Source organism: Alligator sinensis, unplaced genomic scaffold (genome assembly GCF_000455745.1).
Source record: "Alligator sinensis unplaced genomic scaffold, ASM45574v1 scaffold227_1, whole genome shotgun sequence".
Taxonomy (NCBI): domain Eukaryota; kingdom Metazoa; phylum Chordata; order Crocodylia; family Alligatoridae; genus Alligator; species Alligator sinensis.
This window is the reverse complement of record NW_005841966.1, coordinates 1,481,148-1,501,740: the sequence shown is the minus strand read 5'-3', so window position 1 is coordinate 1,501,740 and position 20,593 is coordinate 1,481,148.

The following is a 20,593-nucleotide window of genomic DNA, read 5'->3' as shown; positions in this document are numbered from 1 at the left end:
CAACAGCAGAAATTTACATAGATCCTCATTCAATTAAAGTTTAGAAGCCTTTGTTTCATTGCGTTGCTCCAGCAACAACATCCTAATGAAAAAGCAGAAAACTGCCAAATGCAATCAGGGTTTGTGTTCTTTTTTCTTTTTTTTTTTTAACAAAAGAAAAGGGACCTGCTGGGAAAGGGATGGGGATATTTAGAGGAGCAGGGTAGGATGCTTAGCTGGTGTAAATCTACATGAGGTTTGAAGCCAATTGCAATCATATTGGCTTATGCTAGCTGAGTGTCTGGTCCAGAATCCTGTTTTTAAAATGAATTGGGAAACTTAGGAAATGATTTGTTAGGGCATAACACATATTTTCCCTTTTAAAATACTGTATAATGTAACAAAAAAAACCCTGAGACAGCGTGCTGGTAAGTGTTCTTGGTGCAGAGTGCTCTGTCTCTCCAAAGTGCAGCATGAGTAATGCAAGGTTACCGCAGTAAGTACACATTTCTTATTGGATATCAGAGAAAATAGGTGTGTAAAACCCATGTAATTTGATAGCACATACATCACTGCTGCCCCTGGGAATATTGAATCATAAAGCTACATATTTAGCACTGTAAAAGAATATTCCTTATCTTTTCACTGGGAAAATTCTATGGAAATGAGTGGGGGAAGGGGAAAGAATCTTATAAATCAAGCATTAAAACAACAGGCAAACTGTAGTGTTGCTGCTGAGACACAATGCATATCCTTTTTTTTATAGTGACATTTTATTTTAAGTGCCCCTCTCCCCTCAGTGTTTTTAGTACCGGTGTTAAATTACAGTAGCACTCTTATGGAAATACATGCAAGATTCACATGAATACCAAATACATTCATTATGATCAGTGCTGAATTCCAAATGAGAATAGCTTCCTCCAATCCCCCCATGTTAACCTTCAAGACAAGTCAACACATTTCAAACATTCTAGTCTTATTTTAATTTGGAAAAACAGACTTAAATATACCACAGACAAGTCAGAGCTATTCAAAGCTGTGGGGGATGGGGGTGGGACTGTCGCAGCAAGGAGACAGAGAGAAAGAGAGGTGAAAAAGAGAGCCAACATCAGCTCCCCTGGGGTCTGCTGTAATCAGCAGACAAATGGTCTATGCTCATTGTAAGTATTCATTCTGCAGCAAGAGGCTGCCAACAAGAGCCTTCCTATGTCTGTTTGGAAATACAGTACTAGCTTTCCTCTATTCAAATGCTTTGAAATAAAAAAGAACTGCTGACAAACACTGCTTTGGGCATTTGACACTGCTTTTTGATCTAGTTACTCAGACAGTGTAAAACGAACAAATTAGGAATTTACTACAAAAGAGTCTCAGTTCTAGCCTGCTAACGTGTCAGGATATATAAAAACAAGACTGTTAAAAACAAAACCCCTTCCTTTTGTGTCTTCCATGGGTAAATTGAGGTTTTGTATCAGTTACTGGTTCCCATGCAGTAAGTAATATGAAACAAACTCAGTGGTTTAGACACACGTCCACCGGCATGTAATATATTGCTGTACCTTAGACATACAAAGTTTATACACACTTTTATGTAGCTGCACTTGAGAGTATACATATATAAATATATATATTTTTAAAATGTGTCAGTGTCTTGTAAAAAAAAAAAATCTGTTTCCCATGAGGATGTGATTTGTTAATTAACCTTTTCTTTTTCTTGCTAAGGCTAAAATATCTGTCTGTCATTGAACTATAAGTTAATAGAGTTACCAGTTAATCTGCCACCTAGAATCATTCTAATTCCAAATATTTCATAGTGTCATTCAAAATATACTTTCATACATGACTTATTGTATAGAGGGCATTACCCAAGCTGATTTGTGCCGCAAGGCAACGTCATGTGCTTTGAAGTATGTGATGTGTGCATATGGAAAATATTGAAAAGCAGCTCCTTTGAAACCACATCTCATTTTAGAAGGAGTGAATGAGTGCAAATGAGGTAGGCTGTTAACACAGAGCCAAAGAGCAGACATTACACAATGGTCCCCAAGATGCATAATGAAATTAGATTTTTTTAATTCAATGATCCAGATGGATTCATTGATGGATAGTGAACCATTTTTGAAATCTGTAATAACCTGATATATAATTGCAGGATAGCAGCTACTTATCCATTCAGCTGTTCTGTCAGCATTCCTGAGTTTAATTATCAGATGGCCCTAGAAAATCCATTTCTCTCCTCTTTTTGGAAAAAAAAAATCAAGTGTCAATCACAGTTTGCATTTTTATACCTTGTCATGTTCAGAATGCATGATTACAGTGATACTGATAGAAAAAATTTACAATCAGCAACTGTGTCCCAGTTGTACACTTAGAATAATGTTGTAGCCATGATGGTCCAGAAATTCTGGGAGAGACAAAGATTTCTTAGGGCGATATTTTGTTTTATTGGAGCATGTGCATAGTTGGGACAAAGTTAGACATGCTTTCAAATGCAAGTCTTTGTCATGCTGGGTCATGGGCAGCCAGGCCTGGGTTTCCTCAGGTATCAAGGTACTGACTGAGGTCAGGAGTTAGCTGGGTCAAGAAGCCAGGAGGTCAATCCAAGAGCAAGGTCTAGAAACAAGCAAAGTCAGGATGACAGCAGATCAGGTAGGAAGTGGAGTCAGAGAGCAATCCAAGTTGGGAAACTGGGAGATCAAGCAGAGAGTGGAGTCAGAGAGCACAAGCCAGAGGGGAACAGCATTTTGTCTGAGATCATCCTGAGTCCTGTTGCCGAGACCCTGCCTGCTCTGGGTCAGGGGTTTATACGGGGGAACTGGAGGGCCAGCTGACCTTGTCCAGTCACTCCACTGTAAGTGACTGGCCACAGCTGGGTCCAGCTGGAGGCTTCAGGATGTCCTTGACCAGCCTTGGTGACCAGCTGTAGGGTGGCAGGCTGGGATAATCAGGTGTACTGATCAGGCTGAGGCCCCAGGTTTGTGGTTGTGTCCTGGCAGTCTTGCATTTGAAAACAGCTGGTCCAATAAAAGATATCCCCCTAAGAAATCCTTGCCTCTCTCAGTAACAGAAGAACCTTTACAAACTGGGGAGTTCACCACATTTCTTGATCAGGGTTGTGGTAGAGATCTAAAAACGATCTGCTGTTCACTAACTAGGATCCCCTTGAAGAGGCAGTCTTAATACTTGGTAATAATATTACCACAAAGTTGATGAGGATTTCAGAAATGTTCCCAGTGACGAGTCAATGGGAGCTGCATTTTAATGAAGAATGTCCTGGCTTGGCTCTACCTCCTCACTCTCTTAAATGAACAAGTCTCTGCTGACACACATTCACAACAGAAAGGAGCTTGTTCTGGATGTGGTTCTTTTATGTGGTGCATATATACGATCATAAGGTTGCTCCTCAGGGGCAGTGAGGAGGAAGGGCAGAGCAGCAATTACACATCAAAGGAGAACTTTCTTTTTTTCATTTTTAAGTGAATGTTGTGATAGGTGCCTGATTGACAGTTCTAGAGATTTTATTCCTATCTATACCAAGCGTAAGTACAAGCTTCATTTGTCAATGTGCCCCAGTCCTGAGAGGTCTCTAAGGCTGAAAGCATAGTTTATATAGGGAATTCATATTTGTATATAGGCATATCTGTAGGAAGCTAACAGAAAGCTAACAAAAAGCTGCCAGATCAGTCTAAACTCGAGTCAGACAAATGACTTGGAGACAAATTTTTTTGGTCTCCCATTAACAATCACCTTTATCTTTCAGTCTGTCATCCATTCATTCCTCAAAGCCTTATTTTACAATAGGGATTAAATAGAATAGAGATTGCTGATATTTCTAGACACCCTCCCTCCTCCCCCCATTACAGAAACTCAGTTCCTGTGGTGACCAGTTTTGATACATCTGGAAGCAGAAGTGATAGAGAACATTTCAATGTTGTCTAAGTAATAGGACAACACTGATTTATCATATTCTGGGTTAGGTAGTTCTTCAAATGAGAATCCTAAATGGAATCACAGTAAATAGGCAAAATATTTGCCTTAAACGTATACAATCAAAACAAACAAATGATTATCAAGGTTATTGGGAACAGCAAAAAATTAAGTGAGGAGCTAGAACCGACTGCCAACTCGGCCATATTCTCTGATCCCCATTGCACTACACCTGCACTTTGTTAGACATGGACTAGATCACCAGCTGTATCATAGCTGACTTGTTAGATTACCTGGGGAAAGGGTACATGTAGCTTTTCATCACTTTCCTATCCCCACAATTAGATTTTATTAAATGAACCATAGCACAATTAGAGCAGCCTCATATTTGCTCTAACTTGAACTGGTGAATAAATGCTTCAGTTCACAAAGAGCTACTCTAGTAGCCAAAATCACAGCTGCATATCATACTTTGGTTCTGTTCTCTTGAGGCCTGTGGTTGTCTCAAAATGCCTCTACCAGGCTTGTTCATAAGAGACAGTGAAGAGAAAAGGGGAAGTGTGGGGTAAAGTTGGAGAAAAAAAACAGGCATAAATCTTCAACAACTGAGGATTTATCCCATGACTCATAGGGAGATTATGAGGAGCAAAGGGTGAGACTTTTTGGGACATTCATACCAACTAATATTATGCTAATTGGCTATACACTTGAATATGTGAATGTGGTAGTTCACAGAGTGACATTTCAGAACAGAACTCCTGAGTCCTCCACCGCTGGTTTCTTTTCAGAACAAACTACACTTTGTGGCTTTAGGTTTAACAAAGATCACTTTTTGTTTGGAGCTTCCCTGGAAGCTGGACCACAAAGAGCATAGTGAAGTTCTGAAAGCCCAGGATCTATTACACTTCAAGAGCATACAGTGCACTTTGAGGATAAAAGGAGCAAAATATCAGAAATTACAGAGTGATGGTAATTTGAAAGACCAGATCAGCAGAGAAGTTGGTCATCCAAATCATACCCAAAAAACCATTTGCAACCAGTGGAGACTGCATAAGCTACCCACATATACCCCAAAGCCTAGCTTGCTATCCTGATTAAAGATAAGCATATCTTCCTGTTTAAGGGCTTTTGCATGTGATATTTGAATAAAGCTCTATTGCTGCTGATGAGAGATTCCATCTATAACCAACCATCTTTCTCTGCCTCCTACATATCTCCTTTCACCTAAGTCAAGCATCAGAGAAATGTTGTCATCTTTCAACCTCCACTGAAAAGGTCCATTATCACCAGCCTCTCCAAACAAGAAGTAAAAGGTAAATCACAATGAAGTAATTTATCAGTGTGGGAAGAATCCCACTGAGAATTGACTTATAAAATGAAAACTGAAGACTACTTTGACTACAGCTACTCTTCCGTATTTAAATTGTCCTTCTTGCATCATTTATTCTGAGCACATTTTCAAGGCAGATGGAAACTAACTGATGAGTAGGTCTATGAGTATCAAGAGGGTAGAAGGATTGACATTTTAAAGGTAAACATCAAGACTTTTCATCCGGAAGATGCAACGGCTGCTACAGATGCTGATATAACTTCTGACAGATAGTGACGAGTGGTATGTAATGTCAGTTCAAGATGAGAAGCTACAACACAGTGAAAAGCGATCCACTGAATGTGAGTCCTGGAGCACCAAGACTATACCCAAGAGCCCTGATCTTCCTATTTGGATGATGACTGACTTAAATGCCACAAATGATGCTATATGATCAAACTGGTAATAAACATTAAACAAAGGAATTGCTTCATAAGTTATAGGAGCTGATTTAAACTCCAGGTAGCTAGTAACAGCCCCCAAGAAACTATCTACTGCCTGGAGAAAACTGGAGTGCATTATACTCTAGCCAACTATCAAACATAAACTCTTCTACATCAGAACTACTTGGTGGGATAGGAATAGTGTAGGAGCTGCTTTTGTTGGCTGTATGCCTGCTAGAAAGTTACCACACCTGGGGAATATCCAATTAAGGAACTGTGGACAGCCTGTGCTCTCTTTTTTTACCAGCGGAGAAGAGAAGCAAGGTGCTATATTAGTAAGAAGGACACTTTAATCTTGTAGTTTGGTTCCATTATGTCTATTTCTGTACTACAAGTATGACAACTTTCTTTGACAAGTTCAAGAATAGGTATCTGGTTAGTGTAACCTTGAATAAGACATGTAACATCAACTGCTGCATTGATCTTCCACCACTATCAGCTGATTAACCAGCCAAAACTTTGGTTTGAAATAAGCCCCCCAGATTTCCAAAGGTTTGACCCATATCTAAATAGAATAGTTTACATTCGTGGTACTTTCATGCCAGGCAAATCCAGGAAATTCAGAGATTCAGAGAAGTAAAACAAAATCAAAACAAAGGGAACTGAATTCTCATGAGTTATTTGAAAGAGAGTCTAGATTTTGTCCAGTTTCAAAGCTCAAATCAGTTCCTAATTTATATGCATTATTTTCTCCATCCCAATAAATACATAAACATACTCTTTTGATTTATAAGCACTGTTCACTTTAGCTCTCTAAACAGTAAAATGTGAACACTTCACTATATCAAAAGTAAAGGGAAATAAGTAACAAGCGATGTTACATATAAATCAAAGGTAAGTTGATGCACAGCAGTTGTAAAGTTTAAATTTTAATTCTGGTCACATTCATTCATTCTGTCTGTTTGTCTGTCTCTCTCTCTCTCATTTTACAGATTTAAAATTTTTATTCTCTGTTAACCTCATTTGACTTTCCTAATCTTGGTAGTCAGGGGTGTCTTTTCCTTCAGAATGAGTCAAAGCTCTAGCTATTATCAACACAGACATAAATTAATAATTTAAAGAGGGCTACTTAAATACATAACTTATCCAGCTCATTGGGGTGTTTCTATAACCTTTGACATCAAGTGTTTAACATCAAGTGTTTAACAAGAGCTTCCAAAAGAAAAATCAGACACCATTAAATGCCTCTGGTCTTAGAAAATATGGCCTTAGGATAGCAGCACTTAAATGATAAGTAGTATTTTAAATCATTAGCCGGAGCATGTTTTAGCAGGGAATTTCTTTTTTATGTTAATATTAGCCATTTCATCACGTTTTTCAGGCTTCTATGTCTGCCTCCCAAATGTTTTTACTTACATACTTCAAGAACAAATACATCTCACTCATGCACAAGCAATAGATGCTGATGCTGCTATTTTATTTAAAGTCTTCAAACTATGATTCTTATTTTTCTGTGGTAAGTCTCTTGCAAATGAATGACTTCATCTTCCCAAGAAGGTTCCTGTGACGGGATGGCTTTGCTGTATTTTTTCAATGTTCTTTTATAATAAGTATCACACAGATAATAATAATAAGGCAATGTTGGTATCATCTCAAAGAGTTAAAAGATTTAAATTTTCCCCAAGGAGTCTATAGCTAGTGACTACAAGAGTGTTCTGATATTTTGATTGATTAAGAAAAAAATGAGACTTTAGCAGCAGAAGGAAAAAGACTGTTATCTGGAGGGAGTAATATTTTCAGATCTGTCCCCCCACCCCACCCCTGTCTCTCTCTTTTAATACCCACGCAGCTGAGTCAAGGTTAAAGAGCAGCTGGCATCATCAGGGCTTTTCAGTCTCATTTTGTGAGTCCCCCCCACTTCCTCCACTCCTGACATTGATCAGTGCATCAAACGTTTGGTTGTGGAACAACCATAATGGGTTTTGAACTGTGTGCAGTCATGGGGATTTCTCCAGAGGGCAAAACTCATTCTGTTCATGTGAGTGCTTTCCCCCCCAGTCCTTTGGCTGCACATTCAGATTGATGCACTGGAAGAATCATTTAAAAATACATTTGATAAAATAATATATTACTTCAGTACCTATGTGTTATCCAATTAAAGCACCAACTCTGTAAATCTTGCCAGGAGAGGAATATAGTATTTTCTCGGATACTAATTTAGCATGAAGTATAGCACTGAAAATGTGCTGTTCTCTATAGGCTCTGGAATTTGGTGAATTTGTATTCAAATATCTACAGTAGCATGGACTGTGCAGTTTCTCCATTGTACCCAAAGAGTTATTTAAATTCAGAGTTAAGCAATCGGAGCTAAAAAATTCACAGCTAAACAATCATTTCAATTCAGAGATCAGTCATGCTGACAGGAAGCTATTTTAAACATAATGGCTCTACTCACATGTGTAAAGTTACTTAAGTATGTCAGTACATGCAGGTGAAAGGCTCTAAGCTTGATCCTGCATTGCTGTACTCTGTAGAAGTTTTGAGCTATAGCTTTCAATGGAACAGGATTGGAGCCTGGTTGGATGGGGTTCCTCTTGTAGTTCGTTCTGTGTCTACTACAGTAAATATTGAATAATGTAAGATGGTTTTTAAATACAGAGAATTCTAGTGAGTACCAACACATCCTTCACCTAGAATATTTCACATATACAGGGTGCATCTACACATATGCTTTACTGCGGAGTTGACTAATTAGCTCCACGGTATAGTGTCACAGCCGAGATGCACACCAGTGTTAGGGCACAGTAAATTAATTAACTCTGCCATAGGATAGTACTGTACTGTTGGGGCATGAGACTGCTGAAGTGAAGGGGCTGCCTGCCACTTAGCCCTGCACTTTAACACCCTCATGCCCCAGCCAGCCCCTCTGCTGCTTGACGCTGCCACATGGAGCCTGGGGCTGATGCCTCTGACCCCTGCCAGCCTAGGGCTGCTCTATCCTGGCTCAAACTGCTATGGTCCCAGACATACGTGTAAATGCTGCACCCAGGAACAGTTTTCTCCAGTGCAAACTGTGCTGGAGTTTATCATGTCACCTTTAATGGCATGTGTAGAGCAGTCATCTACAAACTATAAATTCCAGAAGGCTAAGACTACGTGGAGGTTGGGGAGGTCACAGATATCACACTAGCTTGGAAAACTAGGAGCCAGTCATCTCTTGGGGTAAATCAGCACAACTCTACTGAAATTAATGGGCGTGTGCTCATTTACATCAGCTGAAGATTGGGTCCTTTAATTTATCTGTGTCATTAGATCATTTCACACCATTCATCCTGTTCTATTAAACCGTGTGTGGCAGGATGGCCAGTGGCAGCCCTGCTTGATGGCTTGAGCTGGATGGCTCAGGCCGATTGGTGGGGGCATTTCTCTTCCCCACCAATTAGAAGAAAGCAGGAAGAAGGCTTGCCCTGCTCCGACCTTGGGGCAAGGTAAAGAAGAGAACCCGAAGGGGAATTAACCCCTCAGGCTTTCTCATTGGTCTGTTTCCAATCTGGGGTGGAACCTCCAGAGGGATAAAAGCCTGTGTGCCCAGCACATGGGTGGCTTCAATGAGGGATGATGAAGGGAGCTGCAGAAGACCTGGTGGAGCAGTTGCCCCAGAGCAGTTGTTCCAGGAGTGCTCAGGTCTCTGCCAAGCAGAAAGCAGCAAGTGGCTGCATCCCATCCCTGCCATGGAGGGAGCCACAGCATCCATGCACAGAGGGTCCACGAGCAGACTGGACCTCAGTGGCTGCATGGTCCCCAATCCTGCACAAGGCAGGAGCCCTCAGTGCATGGATTGGTGCACAGGGCTGTGGAGCTGAAGGGATTGCTGCAGGCTGCACAAGGCAGTGTGGGTCCCCAGCCCTGCACAAGGCAGGAGCCCTTGGTGCACAGATCGGTAAACAGGTTTAGTGAAGGTCCAAGAGCAGACGGGACCTCAATGGCTACACGAGGTAGCATGGGTCACCAACTCTGCATGAGGCAGAAGCCCTTGGTGCATGGATTGGTGCACAGGGCGGTGCATGGGACAGAGAGAGCAGAGCTGATGGAACGCCACTGCTGCACGAGGCAGTGCAAGGCCCCATCCCTGCATGAGGCAGGCACCCCTTTAGTGCAAAGGGTGGTGCATTGTGGGGGCCAAGAGAGGGCTGACAGGCCACAGTGACTGCATGAGGCAGCTCGGGCCTTCCTGCAGTAAGCAGCGACTGGGCGGGTAAACCACCCTAGTGAGGGATGATGCCCCGCGTCCAACCCACAGATAGAGACGAGCCTAATTCTCCAAAGCTGCTGGGAGTCATGAGTTACCTCAGAAGGGGATTCTTCCACAGGGGAGGAGGAGCTGTCCTCCCACCCCCCCATTGTGTAATCAAAGGGAAGTCGCTGATTAGGAGGGGGAATGACTTCCTTTTGGGAATAGAGACCTAGGACCTGCCCTGCTTTTTTAAGGGTGGTTTCCATGGTTACGGGGACCCTCCTAGCCATGGCCTAGGGGAGGGTGATGGTGTTCCTTTAAGGTAGCAGGTTCCTTCCCCCGATACCATTTCTTCTTTGGGCACAGCTGCTGTGCCATTGTTGTGTTCTGGTTCCTCATGTTGTTGGGATTTTCATTGTAAACTTGTGTCTTTAATGTTGCATTATGGAAGAATTGTAAGTTGCTCTTTTTAGCCTGCTAGCAGGGTCTGCCAGCGCAACCCTGAGTCTATACCAATATATATTGTATTGGTTATTGTTGTGTATTGGTATCCCATTTGATGTAATATCACTGTATATGTTCTGTTATTGTTCCGTCACTGCCAGATTTTCCTTTGTTGATTTGCTGTCCAACCTGTGTTTTATCATTGAGTGTCCCCACACTTGCTGCCTGGAGGGCCCTGTTGAGGGCAGGGGCTGCATACTAACTGGAAGGCCACAGAGGATCAAGGCCTGTGCCTGAGTTCAGGGTTGACAAGAGTTGTTGTCTTTGTAAAACTATATTTGTAAATAACATATGTGTGTAAGTATATATATATCTATATATATATATAGATGGATATATCTATATATCTATATCTGTATCTATATATAGAGAGATAGAGAGAGAGATGGATATATATATATAGATTGATATAGATATGTACGTGTGTATATAGATATGTGTGTGTGTATACACACATATACATACACACGCGCGTGTATGTATGTATGTATGTATATATACATATGTTTATCAGTTTCACACAATGTTGTATAATTAAACCTGTAAATAGTTAAGTATCACTGGGTGTCCCTGGTCTCTCCTCTCCTCTATAGGGAAAGGAGGTGAGCTGGCCTGCAGCTAGTTCGTCACACTCCCACAGCATACGTGCACCCGCTGACATCCCTTCAATTGAAGAGGGGGTACCAGCTGCGTACCACCCAGGTTACACATGTTTGAATGGAATTAAACTGTATTAGTTTAGAAGTATACTAGATGTTTAGTAATACTGCAACCATGGATCAAGGCCTAGTACAAGTGAGGCCAAAGATAACTGAATCAAAATTAGAAATTGCTCAGAGGCTTTGATGCTGCATGGTTGCGCATGTTACAGAGAGAGAGAGAGAAGGTGAACTTAAAATGATACATCTAAGGTTTCCACCATCAATAATTATGATCTTTCATCATCAGGGAGAGAGAGACCTGAATAATTTTTTAAAACAAATTATCCACTGTTTTGTTCACAGCCGACAGTGCCAATGTGAACATTGTCTTGTTAAAGACTACTTGTGAAGAAGGCAGGAAGTGGAAAATCAATTTTATAGGTAGGAGAGATTATCTAGAGGAAAAGTTCCATAAAAAATAAAGATTATCTCATCAAAATGTGGACAAATTACAGGATATGGAAAAGCCAATGCCTCCTTCACTAGTCCATCAGCCTCTCTCAATTTTTTTAGTGTTTTGTTTCTTTCTTAATCAGGAAGTACTTAGTCTCAGAGAGTGGTGAAAATAGCAAACAAATTGACATATTTCCCAGTATGAAATTTTCATTATCAGTGTCTGGACTTAAAGGTGAACAGAATTGCATTTATTTTTCATTTAATGCTTGCTTTAATGAATGTAGATGGTGCCAGACTAACAGCCCTAGAAAACAAATCTCCCACACCTCTCTCTCCACATAAAAATTGAATAGTGGCAACAGTGCAAATCACCTAATATGACCTACCCATATCCCTGAGCTCTGACCTGAAGTGATGACCTCCACTAGTTAAATCATAAGTTGCTCATTCAGTTTCTTCTGCTGAGACAGCCACACAAATATGTCATTTGTGAAGGTGGGTAACCCTGGTTGGCCAAAAGGAACTTGACTCAGACCACCAACTCATTATACAATGAGCACAGAACTACCACCAGATGGTAATGTCTCTTGGCTCACTGCTGACTTAGACTTGATTCAAATCAGTGACCCAGAGTGAAAAGCTTCATAAACCCTTAGCAACTCACTGAGCCATTCAGGGCTTAAGGGGGAAGGGGGAGGGAATAAACGAAGTCTTAAAGGAGATCTACAATCCCATGTAATTTAGAAAATGGAGACCAAAATCTATTCTGGCATAGGCATGCAAAAGTCATGTTCTACTTTTGGTTACTTAGGAGCTGTTCCAATGGCTTCAGTCAGGTGCTTAGCTGGAGATGAGCCTAGCACTGGCTCTTTGAAAATGGAAATCTCAAAATTTAAATATTTTTGCTTTAAAAATATTTAAATTGCTTTTCTTTGTTTACTTTCCAAGATTTGAATGCTGAAAACCTAGAACTCAACATTTAATATAGAAGGAACCTTGTAAATAATTTATTTTATAATGTAGGAATATTTTTATCCCTTTCTATATTTTATTCCACAACTAAGATCTTAGGTTTTTCATCTGCTGCCAAGTAGACTTGCCTGAGTTTTGAATGTTTGTGTGTGTGCATCTGTGTGTGTGTAATATGCTGATGGAAATACCATTAGCAATTTTATCAATCTTGTAAATAATAGTAATAATGTGCAAATTATGGTGTATTCCTTTTTATTGCTAATATGAAATCATTTTCCTTCTCCTTCAACTGCTACTAGATATGATGTTTCTCACTGAACTTTTAGGCATTTATTACCATCTCTCTTTTAGTAGTTCTTTTTAGTTTTTTCAAACAGTCTTCAGAATTTCTCCATTGATAGCAGTGTCTTTTGTTCCTTTGTTTCCTCAATACATAACCCTAACATTATCTTGTAATTTCATAGGACTTTTCAGAATTTCACTTTTGCTAAGTATTTAATTAGGGCTTTTAGACTTTTAAATTTGATATTATTTTTAATTTCAGCATTGATTTTTTTTCATTTACAACATTACATTGATTGATACAAAATTGATGTTAGCAATTAGTGTTCTTTCTCAGATTTATCTGTCCCTCTTTATTGAAAATTAAACATTCCACCATTTTTTGGACTTCAGAACCTTGTGCTAGATTACCAAGATAATTGCTAAATTAATCATACTTGCCAAGGCCCCATAAAAATACAGTTGTACTTTGGTTTTAGCTGAAAAATGAATACATTAGTTCAGAAGACATGTACATAAAGATTGTTTCCCACTGGATATTAAGGCATTGAATCCAAAAGGTTCCTTTTTTTAACAGAAATGCTCTTCAGTGCCCTTTAAAATTGCAATTCTTGTTTTACAGTCAGAGGTAACAAAGGAAATCAAACAATTCACTTGGTATTTATTTTAGTAAAAGTAAACTACTGACCTCCCTACCTGTTCTATAGACTACTATTAACCTTGTCTGCAGGAGGGTGGTGATTTTAAGAGTTATGATTGTTAATGGTCTTTGAATGCAGCCAGCTTAGGCTACTTACTCCCCAGTGTACAGCATGCCTCAACCTTTTCCAGATGAGAAAATGATAAGGAGACTAGGAAGATAGCAGGTCATTCTTGGGCAGCCACGAGAAAATTGCTGCAAAATGAATCATGCAGGTCTGAGGTGCCTTACCCAGCATTTTTCTGTTTTAATTTATCAAGACGAAGCTTGTTGGCATGAAAGTGAATGAAATGCTTGCACAGTGTACTCTTAAAAAGCCAGCTCAAAGGTTTACTGCAACAGAGCTCTAGCAGTAAATAACAAAACGGAGCCAGGGAATAGCCATGCTTGCTGCACCTGCCCTATTGTTTTACATCATCTGCAGTTTGCTGAAATCCCACTATCAGCATCAATTGAAGAGAAATTTGACACAGACACAACAATCTGTTGTGAACTCTTATCAAAGAAAGTAATCCTCCCACTGGCAATGTACTTTTCTGGACATCTAGGGCTATGTGTTGTTTATATTATTAAAAAAAAAGTATTAAGTGGAGTAAAAAATTGTTAATACTACTGGAGGAAGTACACTCGCATTGTAGTTAGCTTAATCAGGACAGTTTAACATCACAGTTAAGATCTTCCTTTCCAAGGGAAAAGATGAGAAGAAGGGACAGGCATTGGGAAGAATTCATAAGTTTCCTTCTGCAGCTCTTTTTTAAGCTATGTATTTTATGGAGGTGAGTTTTGAAACCAACCCCTAGAAATTTCGGAGGCCTCAATATCTACAAGAGGCTCAGACAGCCTACACAGGGGTCCTAGGCCCCTTTTTCTCCCTGTGCTTGGTGTCAGTGCTGGACACAACATGGCTTCTATAACACTGGTCTGGCAGGTGTCAAGCCTTACAGTTTCTTTAAACAATCCTGCCAAACCCAATCATGTGTATGGCTCTTAAAATTGAGGGCACATCTCCATGTGTGCTTTAATGTGCCTTAGCCTATTTTAATGCGTATTAAAGTGTCCCCAAAAAAGTGCACTTTCACTAAACGTGTTATTAAAATAAGCTAATACACCTTTTTTCGAGACCCTCACAATGGAGATACTAAATTTAATGCACATTAGCAAAAACACATTAACGAACACGTAGGCGCACCCTGAGAGATTAGTTTAGGATCATGAGAGTTGTGGGCAGGAGGACACTTCTCAGTTTTCTATCCAGATGCTGCATATAGACAGTATAGGCTTGTGTAATGTGAGAAACTATGAAATAAAGAATTAAGTCACACTCAGAAATGGAATAGAATCAGGGATGTAAACTGAAGCTTATACACCACATTTTTACTGACTTCATTAGAGTTATAATAGTATGCCTAAAGCAAGGCCATTTTGGGAACTTTCTGGCCCTGCAAGCTTGCTCTAAATGTTATATCATGTACTAGGTACTAATATATGAGAAACCCTGTTTTGCGCTTAGCACTATCATCTTTGTATGAGATCAAAGCTGTTGTTTCACCCACATAGAGGATAGAAAGACACAATATTTCCTTCTTCTTTCTTTTTTCCCATTGCTTTTTCTTTCCTCCTTCCCTACTCTCCCTTTGTATATACTAAGATCGAAAGCTCTTTGAAGTAAGACTTTGTCCTATTATGTGTTTGTACAATGCCTAGACCAATGAAATATTGTTCCATGATTGAAACTTCTAGATACTATAATATAAATAATAAAGAATATAGTTCCTGCAGGATTTCCATAGTCCTATCAAATAGGTAATTTGTCCATCTCCTCTCTAAAATCAGGGTTCTTCTTCTTGTATTTCTTATTTTGTACCAACTTTCATTTTAGAAGCCAGGTAGTCACATTAGTTTGTCGTGTATAAAATTAAGGGATAATTTTACCCCCAATTACCAAGGCAATCCCATTGACTTCAAAGGTGTCACACTGGATTAGGAGAAAACTTTTGACTTCAATTTTAAGGTAATGATCTTAGAAGTTCCATTGTATAATTGAACAAAGTTTAGTACATAGCCTGAGAAAGATACTCTTTTAATTCCTTGATCAGCTTTAACAGATAGTCATGAATCTAACTTGCTTCTCAGCATGCAGAAGAGTCTTAATTTTTTTAATGTTTAGTTTTTTAATAGTTCACTTTTACAAAGTCTTTCATACATCCCAGCATATGATTTCAGTGGATGGACAGCATTCATTTAACAGGTGTATTTCCCTGCAAGATATTGACTTATAAAGCAGCTAATGCCTCAAGGAAAATCATTCATTTAGAGACAGTTCAGCTCATGTGCCATATACATGCTGTATTTTTCTTCCTTCATTCATTATATTTCCATAAGAATGGGATCTTAATTTATTAGGGAATTATCTGTCTTTGCTGCTTTTTCCCTGCTGGTATTCATATTCCCTTAGGTCTTAGGATATCATGTGTTTGCTAAGGAAATTTATTATAATGTTTTAGATAGAGACCTGTGCTGGGGTCTGAATGAAAATCTTAGATGAAGCCCCAATAGCAGGTAAAAATAACTGGATTTTGAGTTTTAGAGTTTTAAAGCAAAAATATAGCTTTTTATGCATTGTGCTCTTCTTTTTTTCCTCTGTGTCATTCTGATTTCATTTACCCTGGTGTAAATCAGGAATAATAACATAGAAATAATTGGCTAAATACTCAGCTGCTATAAATCAAGATAACTATGTAGAACTATGTAGCAACTCACTGATTTACAATGACTTAGAATCCATCTTGTTATTTAATTATCTAAAAATGTAAAAATGTACCACAAAGCACAGCAAAACACCTGTTTTAGAGGTCCTGTCCATAGCTTACAAAATTAGTGTGGCAAACAAGGCTATTTGCACAAAAAATGGGAGTGTGTAAAGATGATCAATATTTTTTATTGTTATTATTTTACTCATCCATATTTTTTGTAGATTTTGTGGCACTGGCTATTTTGTGTGAGGTTAATAAGGCAGCTCCTCAGCTGCTATAAACCAGCGTGGTGCTATGGAAGTCAGTGGAGGTACATCAGTTTACATGAACAGAAGTTTAGGTCTAAGGTATTTTTTTCTTTAGTGGTATTCCTGTGTCTGTCTTATGTTCCTGGATTTAGGAGGGGGGAAAGTATGAACAGTTCAGTTCCTTTCTAATATCCACTATCTTGTAACACAACCACAGATCTAGGAATATATTAAGACAAATCTACAATGCAGCATCTGTATTGGTATAAAATTCAGTAATACAGACCAAACACATATATTTTTTTAGTTTTCAGTGTTTACAGGTGTACCTATTATAAATGGCTGTACCTGTATGAACAATCATTAGGGATGGTTTGCATGGTCTAATCTGTCTTTCCCTTGTTTTGACTCTATGATGCAATTAAAAAAAAATAAACACAATTCCAAATAGCACTGATATAATGAATTGTAATTTTTGGAGCTTTCCATTCTGCAAAAGACACTGATATTTCATTTTGTCATCCTAATTTGAGACTAAAACAAATTTAGAATTTTCCACAGGACAGAAATTTCATTTTTGGATCATCTCTAGTAGAAATCTAGTTCCTACAGCAACAAATCAGCAACAGCGAATTGAAGACAAATAGGGAGTATAGGGGGGAGGAAGGGGCACACAGGGCAGACTGCACTAGACAATCTCAGCACAGTGGGAGCTAGATGAATGTGCATGAAGCCAGCCTAATTATCTGAGAGTGAAAGGTCATCAAAATCAATTTGCAGCATGATGTACAAAGGTCATTATCAGACTCAGATTTTCTATGCCCATTTAAAACACAATAAAAAATAAAGTGGTTGCTTTAATAACTATGATTAGTAAAGAAAAAGGCATATCATTGAGCCATCTGTTTAAACATTTGTGCTACCTTAGTTTTTATTCAAAACACTGCAAATAATGAGAGGTGGTATTTTTGTAAGACTTCTTCTTCTTCTTTCCTTTTTTTTGGTTTTAATCCTGAAATGTTCTCTGGTTTTCAGGATTTATAGCACTGACAGAATTGAGAGCACCTCTCTAAAATTATAGCCCTTTGAAATCAATAGTGTAATATTTGTAATTTGTTTCTTTTTTATTAGAGACCTCTTCATTATTATTTTTATCTTCAGTTTATGAAATGAGCTAGGCTAGAATTCATCATTCTCTTATCTGCAGTTTAAGTTGCTTACTTGGTAACATAGATTGCCTGAGCTGACCTGATGTTTTATAATAATGTCTCACTGAAACTTCCTTAGTGCAAACGAATGTGTAAATAACTGATCAGTAGGCAAAAACTAGCTAGTAAAACCTAAGTCCAAAGGGGGTTTCCAACCTACTGGTGTTGATCTGAACACACATTTTTTACCTTTGTGTAGGAATTGCGCCTTCCACTGAAAATTGGGGATGAGTGATTTGAGAGGCTGAGGAGAAACCACAGTGTTTTCATTTGACATTTCATTTAAATTCTTGAGGTAGAGACATGGGCAGGTAAGGCCAAACTGGAAACTACCTTTGAGACATCCTAGAAGGAAGAATTATTCAAGTTACAGGTGTTTCTGCTGGGAATTTTCCCCATCCCTGCCTAATATGTGGATCTGTGGTATTGAAAAGGGTCTTCCACAGGCTCCATAAAGAGAAACCATTCCAAGTGTTTCAAAGGTCCCCCCTGCATGTGAACTCTGGAGAATGCCCAGGGTCCTTATTAACCAAGTTTTGTTTCAAGCTTGCGTGGACTACATTGTATTTCACTTTGTATCACCTTCCCATCTTACCTGTATCTCATCTCTCAATAACAAATGCAAACAGATATCAGGTCAGATTTTCAGAGATTCTTTAGGCCGGGGTGCTCAACCTCTGGTCCACGGGCCAGATACAGCCCCTAGCATCCTGTCATCTGGCCTGCAGGGCTCCAAATGCATCCATGGGGAGCCCCACAGACTGTGGTCCTGCACACTAGACTGGGCACACGGGGAAGTGCAAAGCCCAATCCTGGGGCACAGAGGCGGGCTATAGGTAGTGCATGACCCTCAGACCTGGGTCCCAGTACGCAGAGACACTGTGGGACCCAGTCTGTCCCACAGACATTGGTGACGCATAGCGGGTGCATGCGGGTGCACTTGCACCACCTGAGATCGGCCGTGCACCCCCTGGAAGCACCAGCCACAAAACCAGAAGTGCAATCGGACACTCAGGGATACCTTTGGTTGGCGACTGCCTGCTGGGGAACTCCCCTGGTTGGCAATCAGCTGCTGGGGGACCGCCCCTGTCGGTGATCTGGTGCCCCTCCAGACTCAGGAGGCACCAGTTGCCCATGCCCGCAGACCAGCCCCGCACCGTTGTTCTAGCCCACTGCTGTAGGCTGTTTCGCCTTATAACTTGCCATGTTAGGAAGCAATTATTTTATACCAATAGTTGAAAGTATCTAGTCTTAAATATTAAGGAAAATAAATTTCCCTTTCCTTGCATCCTCTTCTTACTTTTGTACAGGGTAACCAAATGAAAGTGCAAGTATTTATTATAAATAGATTTTAATATTAAATTCCAAAACATTATTGTCATTATTATAATTAAAACTGTTATTTCATGACACTTCCGGGACAACAGGATCTTATGTGGATGGTATGTGTACCTCAAAACACTTTCTTTCTGTGCTATGCATTAACATCTTCATGCCAGAGAAATGAGATCCTGTGTTGTTAATGCGAAGAGAAAAAATTGCCAGTTTTTGTTTTAGAACTTGCTGATAACAAAGCAGATTGAGAGAATGATTGGCTGAACACATTTGAAATAATAATAAAGGGCAGGGCAGATGCAGAATGATTTCTCCATATATCTCCTACTAATTAATGTTTGTTTCTTGTGTCTTTTGTGTGCAATTTTGAAGTAATTTGTGAAGTGCAATTTTTAGATCCTCTTTGGATAAAATCAGGGATTTTTTTGCAATTAGATTTTAACTGGAAAGTCACAATAGGAGCCTGATTCAACCCCTAGAATCAATATGAGTCTTTCCTTTGATTTAATGGGAGTCATATGGTGCCCTGTAACTACAAGCGAATGTTTTGTATTGTGATGCATTAAAGCTGTCTGAGATTTTCATTCAATTTCATCATAAACAGAATTTCATTATGTATATGATTCAGACCCCATTGTGATCTACAGGAGATTTGCCACTGACTTCAGTGTGGGAAACTAAGAGTTCTACATGCAGTAACACCAATTGCAAACAACATTAAATACAATTTTACTATTGATAGCTTTGAGCAGTGATTCTAAATCTAAATGCTATGGTGTCCTGGACTGCCATAAGATCCTTTGAAGGGTGCCATGGGGTACTACACAATTGTAGCACTATTAGGTGTGCAAACACCTACAAATGATTCTCAAGATAAACCCACAGGGTGCATCCAGCCAAGTGCACATGTGCAGTTTGCTGCACCCCAGCTAATTTACAGTGTGGTTTTTTTGGCACCAAGAGATCCCAGCAGCAAAAAAAACCTGCACCAGAAAAAAAGCAGGATTATGCACATGGCATCAGCAGCATGCACCACCCAAAATCAGAGCCTGGCTGGCCAGAGCCACACTCCAGCTTCTGGACAGGCTTCACACACCCAGATCACTGCTGCTGGAGCTCCAGAAGGCCCCCAGGATCCCAGGTGAGGTTGCTGGGACCAGGTGCTGGCCCCACGCTTCCCTACCCCATGCAGGGCAACTTATTGCCCACTATATTTTTTTGTGCAGGGGCATTCCCCCCTGTTATTCTACAGTTATCCCTGTAGAACACAAGTTCTTGCTCATGAGGACACACCCAGAGCTTTCATATAAGCATCTATAGTGTCAAAAATACTCTGACCTGTTGTGGGCTTTCTGAGATTTTGCAACAGAAGAAATTTTCTATTATTTTTCTATAGTTAAAAATTGAGTTAAAGCTAAAAGCTGGTATTTTACAAGTCTTGAAATTAGCGAGGAATGCCTTGAATCTAATGATGTAAAGAACTACTTTCTTGGAGACTAAAACTCCTTTTAAAACTTAAAACTTCCCTGCTTGTCCCCAGATCTCACCTCTGTCCTCCCCTTTATGAATAGAACTAGCAAACTGCCCATCAAGAATGAAGGGGGG